The following is a 21562-nucleotide window of genomic DNA, read 5'->3' on the forward strand; positions in this document are numbered from 1 at the left end:
GTAGAGTAGCCTTACTCTACCAATCCCAGGGAAATGTTCATATGTAAGGAGACCAATACGCAGCGGAATCCCTAAGAGGTCGGCGTACAAGAGGCATAGCACCAGAAGAAAACCAACTAGCTTTGTACCTTACACACTTGATGAATACCACAGTACCGAAGAGTACACGATGGGGAACCGCTGCAGTTGGGCCATCACTCGAGAGGTACTGGGCAACACCAAGCATATAAGGTAACAGAATAGAAACGAGTCTACAGAACCTAACAACCTAATGCTCTGATACCAAATTGACAGGACCCACCCCGAATTTCACCTTGAAATCCAAGGTGAAATTCGGGGCGGGTCCTGTCAAATAGTAAAACATAATATGCATATTGAAGGGTTTAATTTATTCGGTCCAACCAAGGGTAGAAGAATAATACCTCATAAATGTTTTCATTTGGTATGGTTACATAATCAAAAAACAAAATTATGTATTTTAGTAGCATATCTTACTATGTATGCCCATTTTGGTAATTATACACAATCAAAGCACTTTTGCCTTGCAACTTACCAAACACCTAGAAATTGTTTTTCGTTCTCACAGCACTTTTCAAAACAATTTACCAAACACCTCAGTTGCTTCCTCTCACAGCAAGTTCGGAAGTGTTTCCTCTCACAGCAAGTTCGAAAGTGTTTCCTCTCACAGCACAGCAATCCCAAACTAAGCCTAAATGAGACCCACATAGAGCAAAGGTCGTGGAGCATCGATCCATGGATTGTTCAGGTCCTTGTTAATATACTCCATTAGCTCGTACGTGCATTTCCTCAATTACACAGAGATGTCTCATCATGATTATATATGAAAGATAGCTTGCAGAAGCATTTCATAAGCTGGAGTGGAAGTATGATATACACCACCGGCTGGTTTACAATGTTCCCATGAATGGTCGTGGAAGCAAGAGCTATAACAACATAGAGAACATAGATTTATTATCTTCTTGCAATCTTCAATAATTTAATATATAGACTTTAGATTAAAGAATTGTGATTGGAAAAGGAGGTTAAGAGCTGCAACCACCCTCCCATTTCTTGCCCCTCGCTCTTTACTCATGTAAGGCATGTTAAACCAGCAAGATAGATAACTGATTGCCATCCGGCAACCTCGATTAGGCTCCTCCTCACAGCCATCCTTACCAACAAAGTTTTTTTTTTTTTTGAAAAAAGGGTAAAATAGGAATTTGAATTTCTACAAAATAAAAAAAGGGTGTGTATTTAACAAATGGGGATGTGTAAATATAACTACTCAAGAAAAAAAGCAAAGAATTTTGGATTTGACCGGAAAAGAGGGAAACTTCACTCCCTTGAGGCCAGTTTAAAGTTTTATCACAATAACTCAAAACCAACAATTGATGGATAGTTAACTAAGTAGTCGAGAATGACATTGGAATATAGGAAGAACAAGAGTTTTGAAGCAGCCATTCAAATTTTGAACATCAAAAGTTTATGCAAGGAGGGAATTGCTAACAACCACCGGCTTACGCAGCAAGTGTTACAAATTTACGAAAAAAAGGAAAAGAAAAGGAAATTGCAACATGTTATCAAGGTAAAAAACCCTCCAAAAATGAAAATGGCTCTTGACCATTTACCCAATTTAGGCCCACTTACTCCACTCAAAGATTTGTATGCCCACTTACCCAATTTAAATGTAAAAAAACAAGTTTGCCCTTTAAATAATTAAAAAGTCATTCAAGACCTCGCTTGACTCCGGTCACCGGCCGTCAGAATCAGGTGACCGGTCGCCGGAGACTTTTATTACCCCCCAATAAATTTTTATAAAGTTTATTGGGGGGCAATAAAATGCTTATTGGGTATTATTGGTGGCAATAAAAAGTTTATCAAGGAGCCATAAAATAGGACGCCGGACTCCGGTCTAGAGGTTGTCGGAAGTTCGCAAAGAGGTCGCCGAAGACTTTTATTAACCCTCAATAAATTTGTATTGGGGGCCAATACAATTTTTATTAAGGGGCAATAAAGTTTACTGGGGGGCAATAAAACCGAACGCCGGATTCCCGTGGCCAGCGAGCGGAGTCCCGTGAAGGCTCTCTCTCTCTAAGTGACGAAGGGAAAGAGGGCAAAATTGTCCCAAAAATTAATTAAAAAAATAACTTAATTGGGTATTAGGGCAAAAAATATGTAATTTGTTTGGTAAGTGAGGAATCTTATAAGATGTTTGGGTAAATGGAGTTAGTGTAGCTCAATTTTGAGTAAATTGATATTTTCCCAAAAGAAAACCCAAAGGGAAGATAGAATAGAAATGAATGACCCCGCCACAGTCCAAGTACAAAAAACTGTAGGCTTTCTACCAGGCCACGATTCTATTTTCTCTAAGTACTTGACTGGAAACAACACCATCAAAACCTTCAGTCAAGATCACCTTGTTGTCTGAAATGTATAACTGTAAGGTTTTGTGAACTAATCAATCCAACTAAAGTCACAGTAACTTATTACTTTTCATACAGAACATGTAATTCAACCAAGTTATGTTGTTCTGATTACATTCCTATTACAATAAGAATATATAAATCGTATTCCATGGCCATGCCTTATTACATTAGGTAAAATTGTTCCGTATACACTTCAGGAATATAGTTCCTATTGCTATCAGGTTTAGGAAATCTTTATGGGAAGAAACCTAAAAACTAGAAGCCTATATAAAGAACATAAAGAACTACTTGGTCCCTGCTCTAGCTGTCACAACCATCAACTGAGAATTCATAATCTCTGCCCATTGGAGACTCACTAAAGGATAGCTCAGAGGAGAACCAACCAAGTGCGTCAGCTCTCAAGTTTAACTTGTAATCTTCAACAATGGCTGCAGCTCCAAGTTAGTCTGTGTTCTTACATTGAGTACAATGACAATATGCATACATTCAGTCTTACAACTTATAAGAACTTCATTCCTTCTTAAATGTAAAATAAAAGAACATAGGAATGAGAAGCCCCGGGCATTTGTTAGTTGTTAGTTGTTACTCAATGCATAGACAGAAGAAAAAAAAAACATAGAAAAAAAAGAGTGACGACGAACTTAAATAACTCTTTCAAATTAATAGTTACATCAAAGTTATATCAGCTAAAGCTTTTCTGATATCAAGAAAGATCAAATTGTTAACATCTCGTCTCATGCCTGAAAGACCACAAATCAATTATCAGAATTCTCCAAAAATATAAAAATCAAATAAATAAATGGTTATTGGCATAAGCCGAATAATACTATTGTCTAGGACTCAAATGAAAAACCCAATGGGTAAACCTTAGAATGCGAAGTTTCTTCCCGAGCATAGGACTTATCACATATATACAAGTTCAATGACTTCAATCACAAACTCCAATACATTCAGCTGGATAAGTTATATTTCCCTTGTTAATTTGTCTGAGAATTCCTAAAGTGCTTTACACCCATGATAGAAATGTGAGTTCAATCCGCCTTTCAAATTGGCACCACATATGCAAAGGCCAAAGAGTAAAAGCAGATCGATGCAAAGAAAATTCATGTCACTTCCACTAGAAAATATGGACCATCGATCTTCTTTTGAACTGACCAGTGTGCACATGGTGACACAAATGCCTCCCAACATCTGTTTTCATATTCATGTGTGCATGGAAATATAAACAGTTCATCGTCAACATACAATAATCTCCAATTGTTGTTCAAATTTTCCCATACGCCTTTTCTAGCAATTTTAGAGGGAGCAGGTATAGAAGAAAATTATGGACTCCAGAAGCATCTCTGAGTTACCAGAAGCAAGTTAATAAATACAAAAATGCATGCGATTAGATATAAAATTCTAGCCAACATTGCCACTGACCCCCATGTGTTGGCAAGCCACTTGCAAAGTGTACCTGCAGTCTTGTCATGCACTTCAGACCAAAGCCCTAATATTGAATCCAAATTCTTCCTATAAGTTCCATGCATTCACTCTGCAGATTTAGGGAAAAGAAAATAGTAAAGCAAACTAAAATGTATTCCATATGAAGCATTAGAATTCTTTTTATTGAGACAGAAAAGATCAAGACTAAGAATACAAGAAAGTTGGGGACTGAAAGACTCGCAAGAAAGAACCTGGAACTTCTTCAAATGAAAGGATTTGCTTAAATAATCTTTCAGTTTCAACTATCTGCCAATATGCAAAGATGTGACAAATTAATATACAATGTCAAAGCCATATGGTTGAGGCTAAATCCGACAATGCGCATAAAAGCTAAATCCGACAAATTAGAGAAGAAGAAAATGAAAAGACGGAAAGAAATTTTTAGGCTCGCAATTTATGAACTCAGAACAAACATTAATGATATTCATGTTGAACAAAAGGTTTAAAAGACAGAATATATCAATATTACACAATAGTAAAATAAAGCTCTGGCACAAAGAAGCTTTTGGAATGAAATGAATCAGAATTATACCTCCATATTAGTATATTATATTGCATAATGCTCTAAAATTCTAGCTTCAAAAATGCAGTATACTATACTGCATAGATCGTCAGAAACAATAATTAAGGAAACCACCTCATAGCATAATATTATGGCAGAACCTAGCTTTGAAACTTAACAAGGCTTATATAAGAATGAACAATAGCGTCTCTGACCTGACCATGATTTCACAAGATTACACAGAATAACTACTTTCATATACAATGTAATAACAAAAATACAAGAAAACAGTTCAAAATTGAAGCATACATTAAAAGGTTTGCATCTCTATAAAAGGAGCTAATTAAATATATCAAACTTCAGAAACTATGCAAGACAAACGAGGATAGTTACCGTGGCTCAGTAGATTCAGAGAAAGTTGAGACCCCTTGATCTCTCTTCTTCATCCTTCACCTCCCAACCTCCTCCTCTACCACCACCACTGCCAACAAAGAACACAACAATCACAATAGTCACAGTATACATATGACACAATCCCTTACCCTCTGGCCAAAATAAAAATATCAGAAATTCTGCATTTGCTTGCGGGGAAGGGCTGAAATTGACCCCAGAACCAGCAAATTGAACAGTGACGATGAGAAAATTGAACAGCTTAGAAATTAGAATTCTGTTCTAGATTGTTTAAATTGAAAAGCATACGTTCTGTTATTACGAGCTGAAGGTGCGAAAAATTGCTGCTGCTGCTTGTGTTGTCCATGAAAGATAAGCTGGGGAGGAAGAGAAGAGAAAGAGATTTAGGGCTACGTGGAAGGAAAGCACAAGTGTTTCGTAGAATTTGAAGGTGACTGTGGGTGACAGACGCCAAGAGGAGGATTACGAGCAGGGGAGAAGGGCCGAGTGTTGCCGAATGCAACCGAAAAATCCGTTCACGACCTGACTCACTGACGAAAAATTATGGATCGGGTCTTGTCGATGGGCCTTCAAATTTATGGGTAGGTTGATGTATTTACCCAATTAACCAATTTATGGAAGGGTGAGGCTTGCTAAAAGCACAGCTGGAAATACTATCGTGCCAGGTGCTTGGCACAAGTTTTTCTTTGCGTTCTTTTTTTTGATGGCTGGAATTTAGTAAGAGTTCAATCATTTTGATTTATCCCTTCACTAATTCCACCATCAAAGAAAAAAAAACAATGAATTTAGAATATGGCCAGAAAAGAGGCCAACTTCACTCCCTTGAGACCTCAATTTAGTTTTAAATTATGTTGAAATTTAAACTATAGAACTCAAAACCAATAAGTAATGATAAGACTGTGAAACTATGTAATAGGATTGTTCAAAAAAAAAAAAAATTATGTACATAGCTAGGGCATGAGACTTGTGTCCATCATTATTCGATGTGCACCAGAAAGAAGATGCGAACGAATATAATAAGCTGTGACTCCTTAATTTTTTTAAATGGTCGGGAGTTAAATTTTTGTGGCTCTTTAAGATCTTTTAGCGATTGTTTCAACAAGTTTGTTGAAAAAAATAAGATATACTATTGTGGAAACTCTAAGATATTATCAGCTTCGATCAATTTTTGCCCGTCAAAAAGAAATTTCTTTACACATGGAAAATAAGGCAATTTCAATCAAATTCTATGCCAAATCTTATCTATAACACCATAATCGATTCTATATCAAAGGTAAGCAAAAACTTCTTACCGCGTCTATAATAAAGATAGCTGCGAATTGAATAAGTTAAGTTAGTAAGATCTAAAAACGAACTAAGAATGGAGAAGCCACACAAAAAATATTGATATAATAGAAAAAGAAATAAACAAAGAATGAGAAGTATGTGTTGGAAAGAAGATATGCATGGAAGAAGGAGAGGGAAAAAAAAAGATTCGGCAGAAAAAAGGGAGGAAGAGGAGGAGACAATACGTAGTAGGCAAGATCAATGTCTTAACTATATATAATAATAGAACAGAAAAAAAAAACTAGAGAGTTTTTCTCTCCCTAGCGGCAGCGCACGGGGCAAACCTCTGTCAGCCGAGACTAGAGGGCACTGGTCTCAGTTCCGATTTCTTGTTAGGAAGTTGTTGACTTGTTGGTAATCGAGCTAGTGTATGCAGATCTAGATTTTGTTTCAACAAGTTAGGGAGAGCGTGTTGAAGGAATTGTGTCCTAAAACAATCATTTTGATGTAATGATCATTGTAATTATTATTAATCAAAAGGGCAAGTTTATTGTTAATTGCTTATATTTAATATTTGATTGAACAAGGTCCAAGGAATATGAGTTAAAGAGAAAGTAATCTAAAGAGTTAGATGTGTGAGACCTTTACTCTTTCACACTCTTATCCTAAAAGGTTCCTAGTCATAGGATTATCACTTGGACATTGATAATCCGGAAAGACTAGCACATACTATGTATGCTCAATATGGAGGATGATATGTCTCTTGTCATTTGTGTGGAGACACTAATACAAGTATGTGGGTGCTCTTAACTTAAAGAGTACACTGAACGCGATCATTAGAGTTCTTGTATGGAGTCTTACTTACATGTCAAACTTGAACTCTAAATTGCAATAATACAAATTAGTCCTTTGACCTGAGACACCATAGTTGTCTTATGAGTGAATGGATTATCTCTTGATGATGCAATAATATTGTGTCCCTTAATGGATATAATAGATGCATTCATTGGTATAATCAATTCGGTCATGGAGACATGTGAGTGTACAATAAGGAATCTCTATCCTTAAGTAAATAAGGTGTATGTTCAAAGATGTGATTCAATGAGTCTTTGGCCAAAGCATTGAATGAGATTAAAAAGGAGTTTCTAATCACATTATAAGAATCACATAAGAATGAAAATCACATTAGGGGATTGACATATCAATTCCATACCCCGATGATGTGATTTAGAACATAGTGTTAGAGAAGGACCGTATTGTATTGTAATTCCAATTGAATAGGTTCTTTGTCATTCTACATTAACTAGGGTAGTCATGATATGTTGCAAGACGTCACTCATGACTTGTGAAGTCCCCGAGGATTAATAAACATTTATAATCCTAATAACAAGGGAGAATCAAAAATGGAGTTTTTGATTCGTAAACAAAATAGAATGGTTTCTATAAACTTCACTGCCTTGTTAATTAGAACCTAAGAGATCGCACACCATATAAGTGGATCCTTGAGATTGTATATGAAGAAGATTAAACAAGAGTTGGTTATGACCAAATAATTAATTAGATTTATTATTTGAACATAATTAGGAGTTTCGGGTAAAACCGAACCTATTGGGCCTAAACGATTGTCGGGTTTTTTGGTGTGGACTTGGGCTTCACTAAATGAGATTTAAATGAAAGCCCAAGACACATTTTTAGTGCCCAATAGAATGTATGGACCAGCCAATATATTGGCTTTATGAAAGTCAATATTTTTCTTTTAGTAATTGGATTTATTTCCTATTATATAAAAGTGAAAGCATGGACATAATAATATGTGTGTCTCCACACTATTATTTTCAGATTTGAGAGAGAGAGAGAGAGTTCTCCCTTGGTCCATAACAAAATTAAAGGAAAGAAGAACACTTGCATAATTTCTTCTTTTCTTTCATCTTTCTTCATCTCTTGATTCACTTGGTGAAGATCCTTAGAGGCCATATCTTTTTGTGGCTCTACTTGTTACATCAAGGAGAATACTACAAGCACAAGAAGGAGTTCTTAATTCAAGGTGCTTCAAGGTGGAGGAAACACACACAAGGAGAGATCAAGGAGAGGAACTTTGGTGGTTCACTTGGATCGGATTAAAATCACGCTCCAAGGGTGAGTAGAACATAAACTACCTCTTTGTTCTTCCTTACTATGCATGCTATGTTTATATACATATCACAATAAGCCAAGATCATGGGTTAAAGAAATGGATTTTATGTTTAGTTAGTAGTTTAATGGTTAAACTAATTCCGCACTAATTAAAAAGTTTTTTGAAATCCATCCATTCCTTCACGTGTATGGTAGTAAAGCAGTGGTGTTGCTTTTGGAGCGTCTGCATTGGCTGAAGGGTTTTCTTGACGGAACAGTAGTGATCGTGTTCGGATTGGATCCCAGTCCAAGAGGTGATGGTATTTGATCCATTGCTTCTGGGTTGTTTGAATCCGAGGTCGGGCCCCTGATTTCAGATGCCAAAGTGAGCAAACCGGCTTTGGTGCTTCCTTGGTTGGTGGGCAGAGACTGAGCCAGTGGTGATGGGTTAGAAATATTGACCAGCCGGAGACAGCAGCGGTAAGGAATCAGCAAGTGGCGCGCTATCGTCCTTCTGCTAGTGCTATCTTTGACCGGTCTTGGGCCTTTGGACTTGGTCTCAGGTTTGAGTTGTTTGGGTGTATCAAGAGCTCTGACCTTTTTGAAGGGAATAAGCCCATAGTTGTTTAGTTGTGTAGTTAGACTTATTGTCTATGCAAGTAAGAATGTCTCTATGAGTCTTATGGAAGTGTTTAGGTTTAACGTACCACAATTGTGTGCTCGGCGTTTAAGGTTAAGTAGAATAGATTGTCTGTAAGGCGATGTGTTTTTATATGGCATAGACTACTCTGAGCAGAAATATGTTATGAGAGTAGTCTTATGTACTATTTTTAATCTATGAACCGAGACGTACTAGTGATATGTTCTATGTAATAACCTCAATTTCCGAATTAATTTCATGTATTATTTGTGGGATTAATGAACGTATCATTTGATCGAATTGTAGTGTTAATGCCTTGTTCAATTTGAGTTTCTGAAAAATCGAAATTGTTCCTACGTTTTAAAAGCTAGAAATGTCGATTCAAAAGTTGACCTTTTGACATTTGTAATTTGGGAAAACATCCTTCATAAAAATCGTTTCATAAAAATCGTACAGCGCGTAGATACAAATTTTTGCATATGCGGAACATGAAAATCGGAGTTCATATGATTAAGTTATGAATTTTTGAAAAAGTTTCCATTTTAGTACATATTTGGGTTTTTCCGGAAATTGGTTCATAATTCCAAATTTCCATTTTTGGAAACCTCATCTCTCCGTTCTCTCTCCTTCTACCGCGCCAGACCTGACGCGGAGCAGCCGACCAGACCCGATTCAAACTCCCAGCTTCGACGTCCTCCAGCCGAGTTACCACCGGCATCAGACTCAGACTCCCTTTGCCAACGTCCCAGTGCCCTCACCTTCCTCTAGCAGCCACCGTACGCGGCGGATCGAAGCCACAAAGCTTCTAGCTTCGGGACCCGATCGGAAATCCTTTTTTCGGCAACATCTCAACCGATCCTTTCTGTGGTTCTGGATTTCTCCCCTCCTCTAGATCATCCCCATGCCAGCCTTCCTTTTTTCGGCGACATCTCAACCGATCCTTTCTGTGGTTCTGGATTTCTCCCCTCCTCTAGATCATCCCCATGCCAGCCTTGAGGTACGATTTGAAATGTGGAGCTAAAGCAAGGTTTGAAGTTCAACAGTCCACAACGAATCTGAAAACGCAATCAACGACCCGATTGCTCGATCTTTCGAGCTTGATCTAGGACGATCTAGGCCAATCTAGACTTAGCTCCAGGTATGAAAGTTGCTTAACTCCTCGTGATGAGCATTTTTGGCTGGTTTGATTTTTGAGATTTCGAATTTGGGCGGGCGCCGCCGCCGCCACTGTGACAGCATTTTCCGGTAGGTTCCGGCTAGGTTATGGACAGTTTATGTTCATATTTTTGTTCTACTCGTCGATACGATTATTTGCATATATAATACGTAATTTTTGGAGATCGTATGAATTTGTTACAAATTTTACTGTTTTCAATCATCTCGGTTTCAATCCGTGAGGATCCGGCCGTCCAATCGAGCTGTAGTTTTGATATATTGACCGTAGAAGTGTCCTAGAGACTTTGGGTGATCTCGGATGAAGTTTCGCCTCGACTGGCGTTAATTTCAAAATTTTGGATTAATTCAGGAGTGTCGGAATTTAATTATTGTTGTGATTCGTGTATTGAATCGAGACTATATTTTCCATAGGTGCTTGATAAAGTATGTTCTGCAATTACCTAATTTTTATGAAGACGCAGAAGGAATTTAGAGGTGAGTAAATTTCACATGGTTCATTTACGAACCGAATTTCTTTATTTTACATTTATTCGATAAATTATAAAATTATTTTATTAAAATAAATATTTGTTTTAACTAATATGGACTTGATCGTCTACGGTCCATGAGTAAGTGAAAACAAGATTTTAATTATAAAAAATGAATTTCTCGGTTTTTGGTACATGTGAACTATAGTTGGCATTAGTAATCATTCCTGAGTGAATGACTACGTATGTGTGTGTGTGTGTGTGTGTGTGTGTGTGTGTGTATATACGTGAAATATATATTGGGATGGTGTGGCATTGAGTGAAGAATTAATGTTTATTTTATTTGAAATATTATTTTGAGCAATTAAATATCTGCGGAAATAGAATATGTATTGGTGATTTTATTTAGATTATTGAAAAGTAAATATGTAGGAAATATATATGTATTGGGGAAATGGTTGTGGTGCAATTAATGTGTGTAAATCAACTTATAGATTGTTTTGGGGTTATGACTTTTCGGGAAACAATAAGTTGTGGGGAATGATGTTTCTATTGTTTTGAAAAATGTTTGATGATGTGGGAGTCACAGATTGTGATTTCTTCTGTTTGTGACTCATTTAAATGTTTTGGGTCTAATGTGACTCGTTTAAATGTTTTGATCTAAGAGTCAGGTTGACCTAAGGATCGGGGATCGCAGGTTGTGACTTTAGGCAATAAATCGGGAATCACGCCTTTAGTCGAGTTAGTGGTTACGATCAGTTAGAGCTCTAGTCTGTCTGCCAACGTGTCTAGGTTGGATCGGATTTTTATATTGATTTGTTAGGTTAACATTTCCTATGATTTTGTCACGGTGTGACTTGTAAGTGTCCTTTTGGGTAAAAGGTGTTGAGTTTTGGATGGATTTATTAGTACGAGTTGATAATGTCTTTAATTTTTTTGATGGAAATAGGTTTGTCCTTTCATTAAAATTCAGCAAGCAGTACAAAAACGAAACACCCTTATGGGTCGACAGAAAGAATCGTTCCTTAGAACCTCATGAAACCCTATTCTAGAAGAATAACATCCCAAAAAATCTCGAGTACACCCACCTTTTAGGAAATTCACGCACCATTATTCTAACAAAAACCTAGAAACCTCGAAGCTTAATTAAAAGAGTTCCAACTAAGGCTCTGGTTTTTGAGACCCAAACAGAAAATTAAACAATACTATGGGCCATAGCGACCCAATTCATAGGTGGAACGGAAAGGAAACAATTGCCCTCAACCCTCATGCCAAAGACAAACCAGACCCTAAAAAGTCGTAGGACCCAATTGTAAGATCAAATATGGACATAACACATATCATCATAAAGTAATTGATGATTAGCTTAATATCAATCCTAGTTTAACATGGATACAAACAGTAAATCAATACTAGTGACTTAATGAAGTAGTGTATCAATTCATTAAGGATAGTAATCCATTGCTTAGTCTACAAGAAAGGCTACAAGTTGTGATACATTAGGAATCTAACAGTGAAACCTAAACCGACAAGGAATGCTTTAATGGGAAGCTTCTTGAGGTTTAAGTCTCATATATATACAGATGAATTGGTCCCTGATTACTACCACGACTATTGCATAAGTTCTGTCCATTGAGAAGCAAGTTGGTAAGTAACAGAAGACCATATTCAGTGATCGAGCTAAGCTGCTGCATAAGATGGAATCCATGACAGTAATTGCAGAAGGTAAGCCTTGATCTTTTTATGATTGTTGTGCATATGTTGTGAGCATGTAATTATGGTTTTACAATTGGTATCAGAGCATAGGCTCACAAATATGAAAAATCGTTTTAGGGTTTTGCAAAACAAACATAAATTTTTTTAAGGGTTTTTGCTTTACGGGTCAAGTAACTGATCAGGTTACTGACCAAGTCACTGGTCATGTAACTGATCAGGTACCTGACCAAGTAAGTAACTGACCAGGTAACTGACCAAGTAACTGGTCAGGTACCTGATCAAGGTAAGTTACTTAAGTCGACTGCTGCATCTGGTTAATTATAAAATTCACGCTTCCGCTATGATTTTTTTTAGCAGCAAATTGGGGAAAAAGCAAAAACAGGTTTTTCTGTGAAATTGATTTCAATTCATAGCATGATAATTGAGTTTTTGATTGTGCTCAAGAACCCTAGTTGCATTCCCGGCGTGCGTTAGGCTAGAGTAGATGGTGACCGGATGAAATTTACAATTTCTTGATTGTTCTGTGGTTTCTTGGAATCGAATCAATTTTGGTTATGCTTGAATATGCATGTTGAATTGATTGATGATATGGTATTGTATCTGTGATTGTGTAAAATTGTATGAAGAACAAAAATCTCCCAGATTTTGTTTACACGTTGTTAAAGTTGACAGATACAAGAGCTTAATTTTCTTACAAGGATGAATCTGGATAGAATGTAAAGTAAAAGAGCTCATATGTTTTGTGGTTTTCTGTTGACATAAGTGATTATGATGCACAAAGCATCCTTCATTGATGTTGGCAGAAAACATTGATCAGGTACGTGTAACTGGTCAAGTAACTGACCAAGTGTTGAGAGAAAATTGCACACAGTGAGCGAAAATGTCACCCAATATAATTTCACTCGTATTCATTTAGTGAATAGAGTTTTTATTATTTCGGGTTTGACCCATTCAAGACAGAATGTGTCTCTTAATTACAATCCCTTGTTACAGGGAAATACCCTTTGATTCCATTTATGAAGAAACCAATTGATGAGATGTGTGTTTGTTTGTTTTTGTGGCTGCACCCGGATATTTGAATTGGTTGCCTACGTACCCTTGGAGAGGGATCAAGCCACTCGTAGTTCAAGAGTTCCAATGAGTGGATGACTCATTGGAGGGCTTTGATTTTGGAATTAGAGTAGTATTTGGGACGAATTTGGTTTAAGTGGACCAGGGATTCGATTTTGTGTATAAGACGCGGTTGTATCTAGATTAGTTTGTTTCTAGATTGCCTACATACCTTTGCAGGATCAAACCACATGTAGTTCCGGCATTTGAGATTTAAATGGGTAGATGACCCATTTATTTTGGATTTATGTTTGGGAAAGTGTCTAAAGCCCTTGAATTTGGTTTGGACTTTATTTGTCTGATTTGGGAATGAATTTGATTTTTCTAGTGTTGGGAGAATTTGACTGGAGTCAGTGATTCATTTGGGACTGGTTGAATTTGACTGGTGGAGTCAGGGATTCTGTTTGGAGTTGTGGTTGCATCTAGTGGGTCGCTAGACTGCCTACATACCCCGTGAAGGGATCAAACCACTGTAGTTCAACAGAATTAAATTTTCGGTTTTGTACCGACTTTTGTGTTCGACGGATGTGTATATTTTTGAACCCGTCAAATGTATTTCTTTTGGACACCCAATTTGGTAGAGTGTCTGCTGATTTGATCCGGGGACCCAATGTACTGAGATTTGTAGTGGGCCTTGATTTGGAATGGGCTTTGAGCTGCAAATTAATCGGGCCCGAGTTTTGAGGTAGACAGGCTCAAGTAAACAAAGTGATTTGGACACCTACTGCGAAGAGTTGAGCTTTATGCCGAGTCGTTGCTTTGTTTTTGTCGAGCCGAACTTTTGATTTTGGACTCAGAATTTGAAGTAGACCTTTGCAGGTGGGCTTGCTTCCATTTCTGTAAGAGGCCCAATAAACCGACTCTGTCAAATGCAATCTTCTTTGAACCGTATGTGATTCTTCAAGTTAAATTAATTAATGAAAAGTTATTATCCATTAACTAATTAACCAATTGTTTTTTGTCATTAGTCTTTGACGTGATAAGCATGACTTCATGACAAAGTGGGGAGACCAATTTTGATAGCACCATCTTGATTTATGTTGTGTACGAAGCAGTGGGTTTTATCTCCACATTGCACTGTGAGTGTGAATTATTATCGAAAGCAGAGACCACCATTTCCAATCTTTGGTCCCTTCATTTTTGTCTCCGGTTAATTAGCTTCATAATTAGCCAAGGCTTTCTTTGAGCTTCTTTTGAACGCTAACAAAAATTACTGCCACTTTGACTAGCGAGTTCTGGTCAAGGAAGGCACCATGTTTGTTTGGTGCGTACGAGCAGCGACAATATTAACACTTGTGTGATTATTCTTTGGCTTAGGAATCATGTTTTTTTCCTTTAGTGATGGCTGTGGGTGGCTTCTCAAGAATAATCATGCATGGAGATGAATCATGGCTCAAGCTTGGTTAGGACAAAAATTGCCGCTCCAAACTTATCATCTTGCAAAAGCTTACTACAACGACAATTTGGCTTCATAACAAGAGTACAACTTGACCGCTTCGTTCTTGTCCATCACGTGGCTTTCAGGTGGTCTCAGGATTGATTGTACGAGAACAATCCTCAATGCATGCTGGAGTAGCCCACAAGAAGGTAGCACAGCCTTCTGCATTGGTGTGCTTGCCGCAATTATCGGACAATTCCCATAACTACTCCACCTTGTTTTCTGCAGTTTAGTGCTCATAAGTGAGTCAAGTATAACACGCTGCAGTCTTTGTGATTGAAGGTGAGTTAAGTCGAACACCCTGCAGTCTTGTGGTTGAAGGTAAACACCCTTCTGTAGAAAGGTAGCCACTTTGCTTTCAGGGGCACGATTCTGATGATGAATTTGATGCAGGTGGAGTAATGTTTTGGCTGTGGCGCTGCATGATCCCTCCGGAGCAGTTTCTTCACTTTGTGAGCCCAAGAACTTCGTAGATTTGTACTTGGTGTGAACTGGCAGCCCGAGGCTTTCACTTGACACTCATCTTTGCCACCCATATGCAAGACGCATCACGATACAGGCATCAAAGACAAGTGTAGTGAAACTCGGGAACTTCGCAGAACCGTACTTGGTGTGAACTGGCAGCCCCCCTGGCGTTCACCTGACATACTCATTTTTGCCACCCATATGCAGGACGCACCGCGATACAGGCATCAAAAACAAGTGTGGTGAACCCCCTTGAGTTTGAACCTCGCTTCCGCCACCTATACGCAGGACGCACCGCAGTATAGGCATCGAAAGCAAGTGCAGCATGAAGTGACACTGCGGCTGTGAATGAGGGCTTGATGTCGACTTTGTGTCTTGCCCGGAAGCCGTTGGTGAGATTTGTGAGGACGAAAGTAGCGGAAGACATGATCGCTAAAGAGAGCAGAATATAGGAGAAACACCTCTTTCTTTTGTCTGTACCATAAAAGAAAAGATCAGCGATTTCAGGTGACAATTAATCAATTGTTCATATACCTGTGATTTATTCGGAGCTTCTTTTTCTACTGCAAGTTTGCAGCACCTCGGCTCCGATGCGTTTCTATTGCTCTCTCGCTCTCTCCTATGTCTCGCTACCACTGACCTTGAGCTTTTGCCTCTCTATCCTTCTTTTTTTTTTTCTTCTTTCGTTGCCTCTCTGCCCTCTCTTTTTGTTTTGCTGCTCTCCAGTCTTTCTCCTCCTCTCCGTCCCCCTCATTTTATAGGGACTTGGGATCAGCTAGAGATAAGCTTCGAGGATATCCAAAATTTGAATTCGAATGGATTCCATAAACTTCGAATTTCAAATATGCGATCCTGAGCTCTGTTGAGGTTGTTAGTTTCTTTCATTTCAACGTGGCTAATTTGTGAGCTGCCATAATTGCATTTTGAATCTCCAAGCGGTGCAGTCAATCCCATTTTGTGGATAAGTCAATCTGATTTTGCCTTTGAATTGTTTGAATGCATGACCAGACTTGCTTTTGAAACACCATCCTCTTTCTTTCCAACGTGGGGTTGACTCCATGTTTATCCCTTAGAGATTATTTCCTTGGAATGTCTAACAAACCTAGAGTCCATTTATGATGAACCCACTAGGAGTTAAAACTCTTCAGATAAGAAGAGTTGAACACTTTTGTTTTAAAAGCTTCATGCTTCCGCTCAACACGTGAGCTACAAACTGCTGATCATCCTCCCTTTTTTTTTTTTTTTTTTTTTTAAAATTTGAATTTTGTTTGCAATAAACTCCATCAACTGCAACTACCATTTGAATTCCCAAGATAGCGTGATAATATCATCACAAGAAATGTGGAGTAAATCCAGCTCTCTCAAACTTGGACGTCACTCTCATGCTTTGTGTTTGCCTCTTTTTTTTTGTTTCAACACCAAGTAACTGTACCTGATCGAGTAACAAAACTGAAATTGTGTTTTGTGTTTTAAAACTATGCTTCAGTTTTATCTTCCAAAGAAGTGGTTAAGTATGGTTTTAGAATACAAAACAGCAGTATGCATGCTTGATGAAAATAAATACGGATACTTAGAAATTTTTCTTCTGTCTAAAGATGTGGATAAATTTCTTTGGATAACTTGTTTTCATTGAACATGGCATATTGATAAAGAACTCCAGGATGTTATGCTTCTGCTCAAAAGTGTTGCTTAACATTGTTTTTTTTTTTTTTTTGTTATGGACTGACATGAATGCAAGTATGGTTTGTTTAGGTTTTCTGTGTGTTCTTGTTTTGATTGCTTAAAGCTAAATAAAACACAGAAAACTTAAAGTTATTTTCTTTACAAAATTGAGAACTCACATGAATTTTGTTTTGCTCCTTAGGTAACTCTTACATGAACTTGAACAGTGTCTTGATGTTAACTGGAACAAATTATAGAGCTTGGCTAGACTCCGTAGAAAACTACATGGGAATGCATGAAAACATAGACTATTGCTTCACTGAGGACAAACCTGAAGAGTTAACTGAAAAGAGCACTAAGAAGGAAACTGATCTTTACAAGAAGTGGCATAGATCCAATAGAATGGCTAAGAACCTCATTCGAACCTCTATGTCTAAGACTGTCAGGGGAAGTATTGAAGAGCCTGAGCTAGCATCAGATTTTCTGGAACACATAGGTGCTAAGTTTAAAGAAAGTGAAAAAGCAAAAGCAGCTAGGCTGACTAAAGAGTTTCATGATTTGAAGTACATGGGTTCAGGGGGATTTAGAGAGCATATTATGAAGATGATCAATATAAATGGCAGACTCAGAGAGCTCTTGATGGGGGTTAGGGATGAGCAGGTAGTGCATTATGCACTACATTCCTTGCCTAACAGTTTTAGTCATCTTAGGACCAGTTACAACTCTCAAAAGGGAAACTGGACTCTAGATGAACTTATATCCATCTGTGTGGATGAGGAATCTAGGATCAAGGAAGAAAAGGAACCTGCTACAACCATTAACCTCATTGAGAAGCCTAAAAGGAAAAAGCCCCAGAATAAGCTCAAGCCTACCAAAGCCATAACTAAGAGTTCAACAGCTGCAGTGGCCAAGGAAAACAGGCCATTCAGGTTCAAGTGCTACTTTTGCAAAAGAGTAGGACACATGAAAAAGGACTGCACTAGCTATAAGAACTGGTTAGCCAAAAATGGTAAGATTTTTTCTAATACAGTTTTTTCCTTAGAAATTAATCTTATAAATGTTGAATCACAGTTTTGGTGGATAGATTCAGGCTCACCTATTCATATTACTAATTCTTTGCAGGGATTCATAAGGAGGAGAATCCCAAAAAGTGATGAAGTGAACCTGTGTGTAGGCAATGGCATGAGAGTGGCAGTCAAGGCTATTGGAACCTTAAAGCTCGATTTAGGATTAGGAAAATTATTAGTTCTGGACAATGTTTTTTATGTACCTTCCATGAGAAGGAATTTGGTTTCAGTTTCTCTTTTAGTAAAATCTGGTTGTAGACTTGTTATGGATAGTAATGGAATTCTTATTTCTAAAAATTCTGTTCAAATTGGTTCTGGTGTTATTATGAATGATTATTTACAGTTAAATTGTTCAATGGCTCAACAAAAAATTTTACTTGTTGAAAATAACACCAACATTGCTAGCACTTTAACAGGTGTTAAAAGAACCAAACTAAATGAAAAGTCTGCATTTTTATGGCATAGAAGACTCGGCCATATTTCAAAAGAGAGACTGAAAATTTTGGTGAAAAACAACATCCTAAATGAACTTGATTTTTCTGATCTAACAGACTGTGTTGAATGCTTTAAGGGAAAAATAACTAATACTAGAAAGAAGACTGCATATAGAAGCCAAAATTTATTAGAACTCATACACACTGATATATGTGGACCATTTAGGCATCAAACTATCTGTGGGAATGTGTATTTTATCACATTCATTGATGACTTTTCTAGATACAGTTATGTTTATCTACTTTCAGAAAAGGCACAAGCATTGAAAGCTTTTCAAATCTTTAAGTCTGAGGTAGAAAATCAACTAGAAAAGAAAATCAAAACAGTAAGATCAGATAGAGAGGGTGAGTTCTATGGCAAGTACACTGAATCCGGCCAACAAAAGGGTCCATTTGCCTTGTTTTTGCAAGACAATGGAATTAAAGCTCAATATACAACATCCTATAACCCACAACAGAATAGTGTTGCAGAGAGAAAGAATAGGACTCTTTTGAACATGGTTAGATGTATGATGTGTACAACAGGTTTGCCTAAATTTCTGTGGGGTGAGGCTTTAAAAACTGCAAATTATATTTGCAACAGAACACCTAGCAAAGCCATAGAAAATACTGCTTTTGAGCTTTGGTGTGGCAGGAAACCTAGTCTTCATCACTGCCATGTTTGGGGATGCCATGCAGAAGCTAGGATTTATAATCCAAGCTTGAATAAACTTGATCCTAAGACAGTTAGTTGCTATTTTATAGGTTATCCAAATAAATCTAAAGGCTATAAATTATATTCTGCTTATCATTCACCTAGAATTTTTGAAACACATCAAGTAAAGTTTCTAAGTGAAAAAGTTCACAATACAAACCTTGAGGATTTATCCTCAGATTTTGAGGAAATTGTGTCGGATGAGAATATAAGTGTAGCATTGCCTTTAGAACAAGAAGTAACTGATCAAGTCACTGGTCGAGTAACTGACCAAGTAATTGATCACGTACCTATAACTAGTCAAGCTACTGACCATGTCACTGACCAAGTAACTGTCACTGGACAAGTCACTGACCATGTAACTGGTCAAGTATCTGACCAAGTCACTGATCGAGTACATGTAGACCACGTAACTGGTCAAGTACCTGTAACTGGTCATGTCACTGACCAAGTAACTGGTCAAGTACCTGTCACTGGTCATCTCATTGACCAAGTAACTGACCACGTAACTGACAATCCTCAGCCTAGAAGATCACAGAGAGCAAGAAAACCAACTTATGGGGGGGGGGGGGGGGAGATAGTGACTACATTGTTTATCTGCAAGAAGCAGAAATTGAAATGAACTGTGCAGAGGACAATGATCAAACTACTTTTAACCAGGCCATTGAAAGTAGTGAATCTCATCGATGGCAGCTAGCAATGGAAGCAGAAATTAATTCCATGAGTCAAAATGCGGTTTGGGAATTAGTTGAACCTGATCCCAACCAGAAGCCTATAGGTTGTAAATGGGTTTTCAAAACCAAAAGAGATGCAAATGGCAATGTAGAGAGACATAAAGCAAGATTAGTTGCCAAGGGTTTTACACAGAAGGAGGGCATTGACTTTACTGAGACTTTTTCTCCAGTTTCTACAAAAGACTCGTTTAGAATAATCATGGCTTTAGTTGCTCACTTTGATATGGAGCTACACCAAATGGATGTTAAGACAGCTTTTTTGAATGGTGAACTAGATGAAGTGATTTATATGAAGCAGCCAGAAGGTTTTGTGCAAGCTGGAAGTGAAAACTTAGTATGCAGGTTAAGAAAATCAATTTATGGCCTTAAATAAGCTTCTAGACAGTGGTACAAGAAATTTGATTCTGTGATTTCTACTTTTGGATTTACAGAGAATCTTGTTGATGAGTGTGTTTACTTGAAGACAGTTGGGAACAATTTTATTTTCCTAGTACTCTATGTCGATGATATACTTTTGGCTAGCAGTAACATTAAACTGCTTAAAGACACCAAGAGTTTTCTGTCAAAGAATTTTGACATGAAAGACTTAGGAGAAGCATCCTATGTACTAGGCATTGAGATTAAAAGAGATAGAGCACAGAGACTACTTGGTTTGTCTCAACAGAATTATATTACCAAAGTTTTGAAGAGATTTGGTATGGAGAAGTGTGCAGCTGGAGAAGTCCCCATGTCCAAAGGAGATAAACTAACGAAGAAGCAAAGTTCCAAAAGTGATGTTGAGAAAGAAAATATCGAGTCAAAGCCTTATGCTAGACTTGTAGGAAGTCTCATGTATGCACAAGTCTGCACTAGGCCAGACTTGTCTTTTGCAGTAGGGATTTTTATCAAGATTTCAATCTAATCCAGGCCATGAACATTGGGTAGCTGGGAAGAAAGTGTTGAGGTACCTGCAGAAAACAAAGAATTACATGCTAGTTTATAGGCAAGTGGAGGATCTGAAACTCGTTGGATTTTCAGATTCTGATTTCGCAGGGAACTATCCAGACTCCAAGAAGTCAACTTGTGGATATGTGTACATGCTAGCAGGAGGTGCAGTTGCTTGGAAAACCATGAAGCAAACTCTAGTTTCAACCTCCACCATGCAAGCTGAATTTATTGCATTATATGAAACTGTGTGTGAAGGACTTTGGATTAGAAATTTCTTGATGCAGACCAAAGTGTTAAGTCACATTGTAGCAGACACACTTGTGATTTATTGCGATAATGAAGCAGCAGTTTTCTTTAGCAAGAATAGTAAAAGATCAAATAATTCTAAACACATTGATTTAAAGTATTACAGTGTTAGAGAAAGGGTTAAGCATGGTGAGATAGCTGTTTTGAGCATTGACACGAATTCACAGCTAGCAGACCCCTTCACCAAGGCATTGTCAGTAGCAGCATTCCAGAAGCATACAGCCAGCATTGGAGTTTTAGCTAATCTAGATGCTTAGGTTCAGTAGAGAGTTAATCCAGTTGGAGCAATTTAAAATTCTAAGGCTTTTTGAGTTCTTGTGTATTAGTTGTGATCTTTTGTTTTTGTTTATCACAACTTGTTTGTAATGACAGATTTTATTATTATCAATAAAATTTTGAGGTATTTCCAAATATGTTTTTGTTGCAGATTTGTTGCTTTATTTTGGAAATTATCATCTTGTTTT

At 37.6% G+C, this 21562-nt stretch overlaps 1 protein-coding gene and 1 long non-coding RNA gene across 3 annotated transcripts in view; both read right to left on the bottom strand.

Moving 5' to 3' along the window:
- The window catches only part of LOC133718673 (disease resistance-like protein DSC1), an 80893-nt gene that overhangs the window by 27612 nt on the left and 31719 nt on the right, over nucleotides 1-21562 (bottom strand). The gene's annotated exons all lie outside the window — the stretch shown is intronic.
- On the bottom strand, nucleotides 3043-5418 carry LOC133718676 (uncharacterized). Of its 2 annotated transcripts, XR_009850492.1 has the most exons (4): nucleotides 5113-5417; nucleotides 4807-4894; nucleotides 4103-4157; nucleotides 3043-3960 (listed from the first exon to the last, which is right to left on the bottom strand). It is a non-coding gene; the product is annotated as an uncharacterized LOC133718676 (long non-coding RNA). The 2 variants fall into 2 exon arrangements; XR_009850493.1 differs by lacking the exon at nucleotides 4103-4157 and having other exon boundaries at nucleotides 5113-5418.

The sequence above is a fragment of the Rosa rugosa genome, chromosome 6, assembly GCF_958449725.1.
Source record: "Rosa rugosa chromosome 6, drRosRugo1.1, whole genome shotgun sequence".
NCBI classification, from domain to species: Eukaryota; Viridiplantae; Streptophyta; class Magnoliopsida; order Rosales; family Rosaceae; genus Rosa; species Rosa rugosa.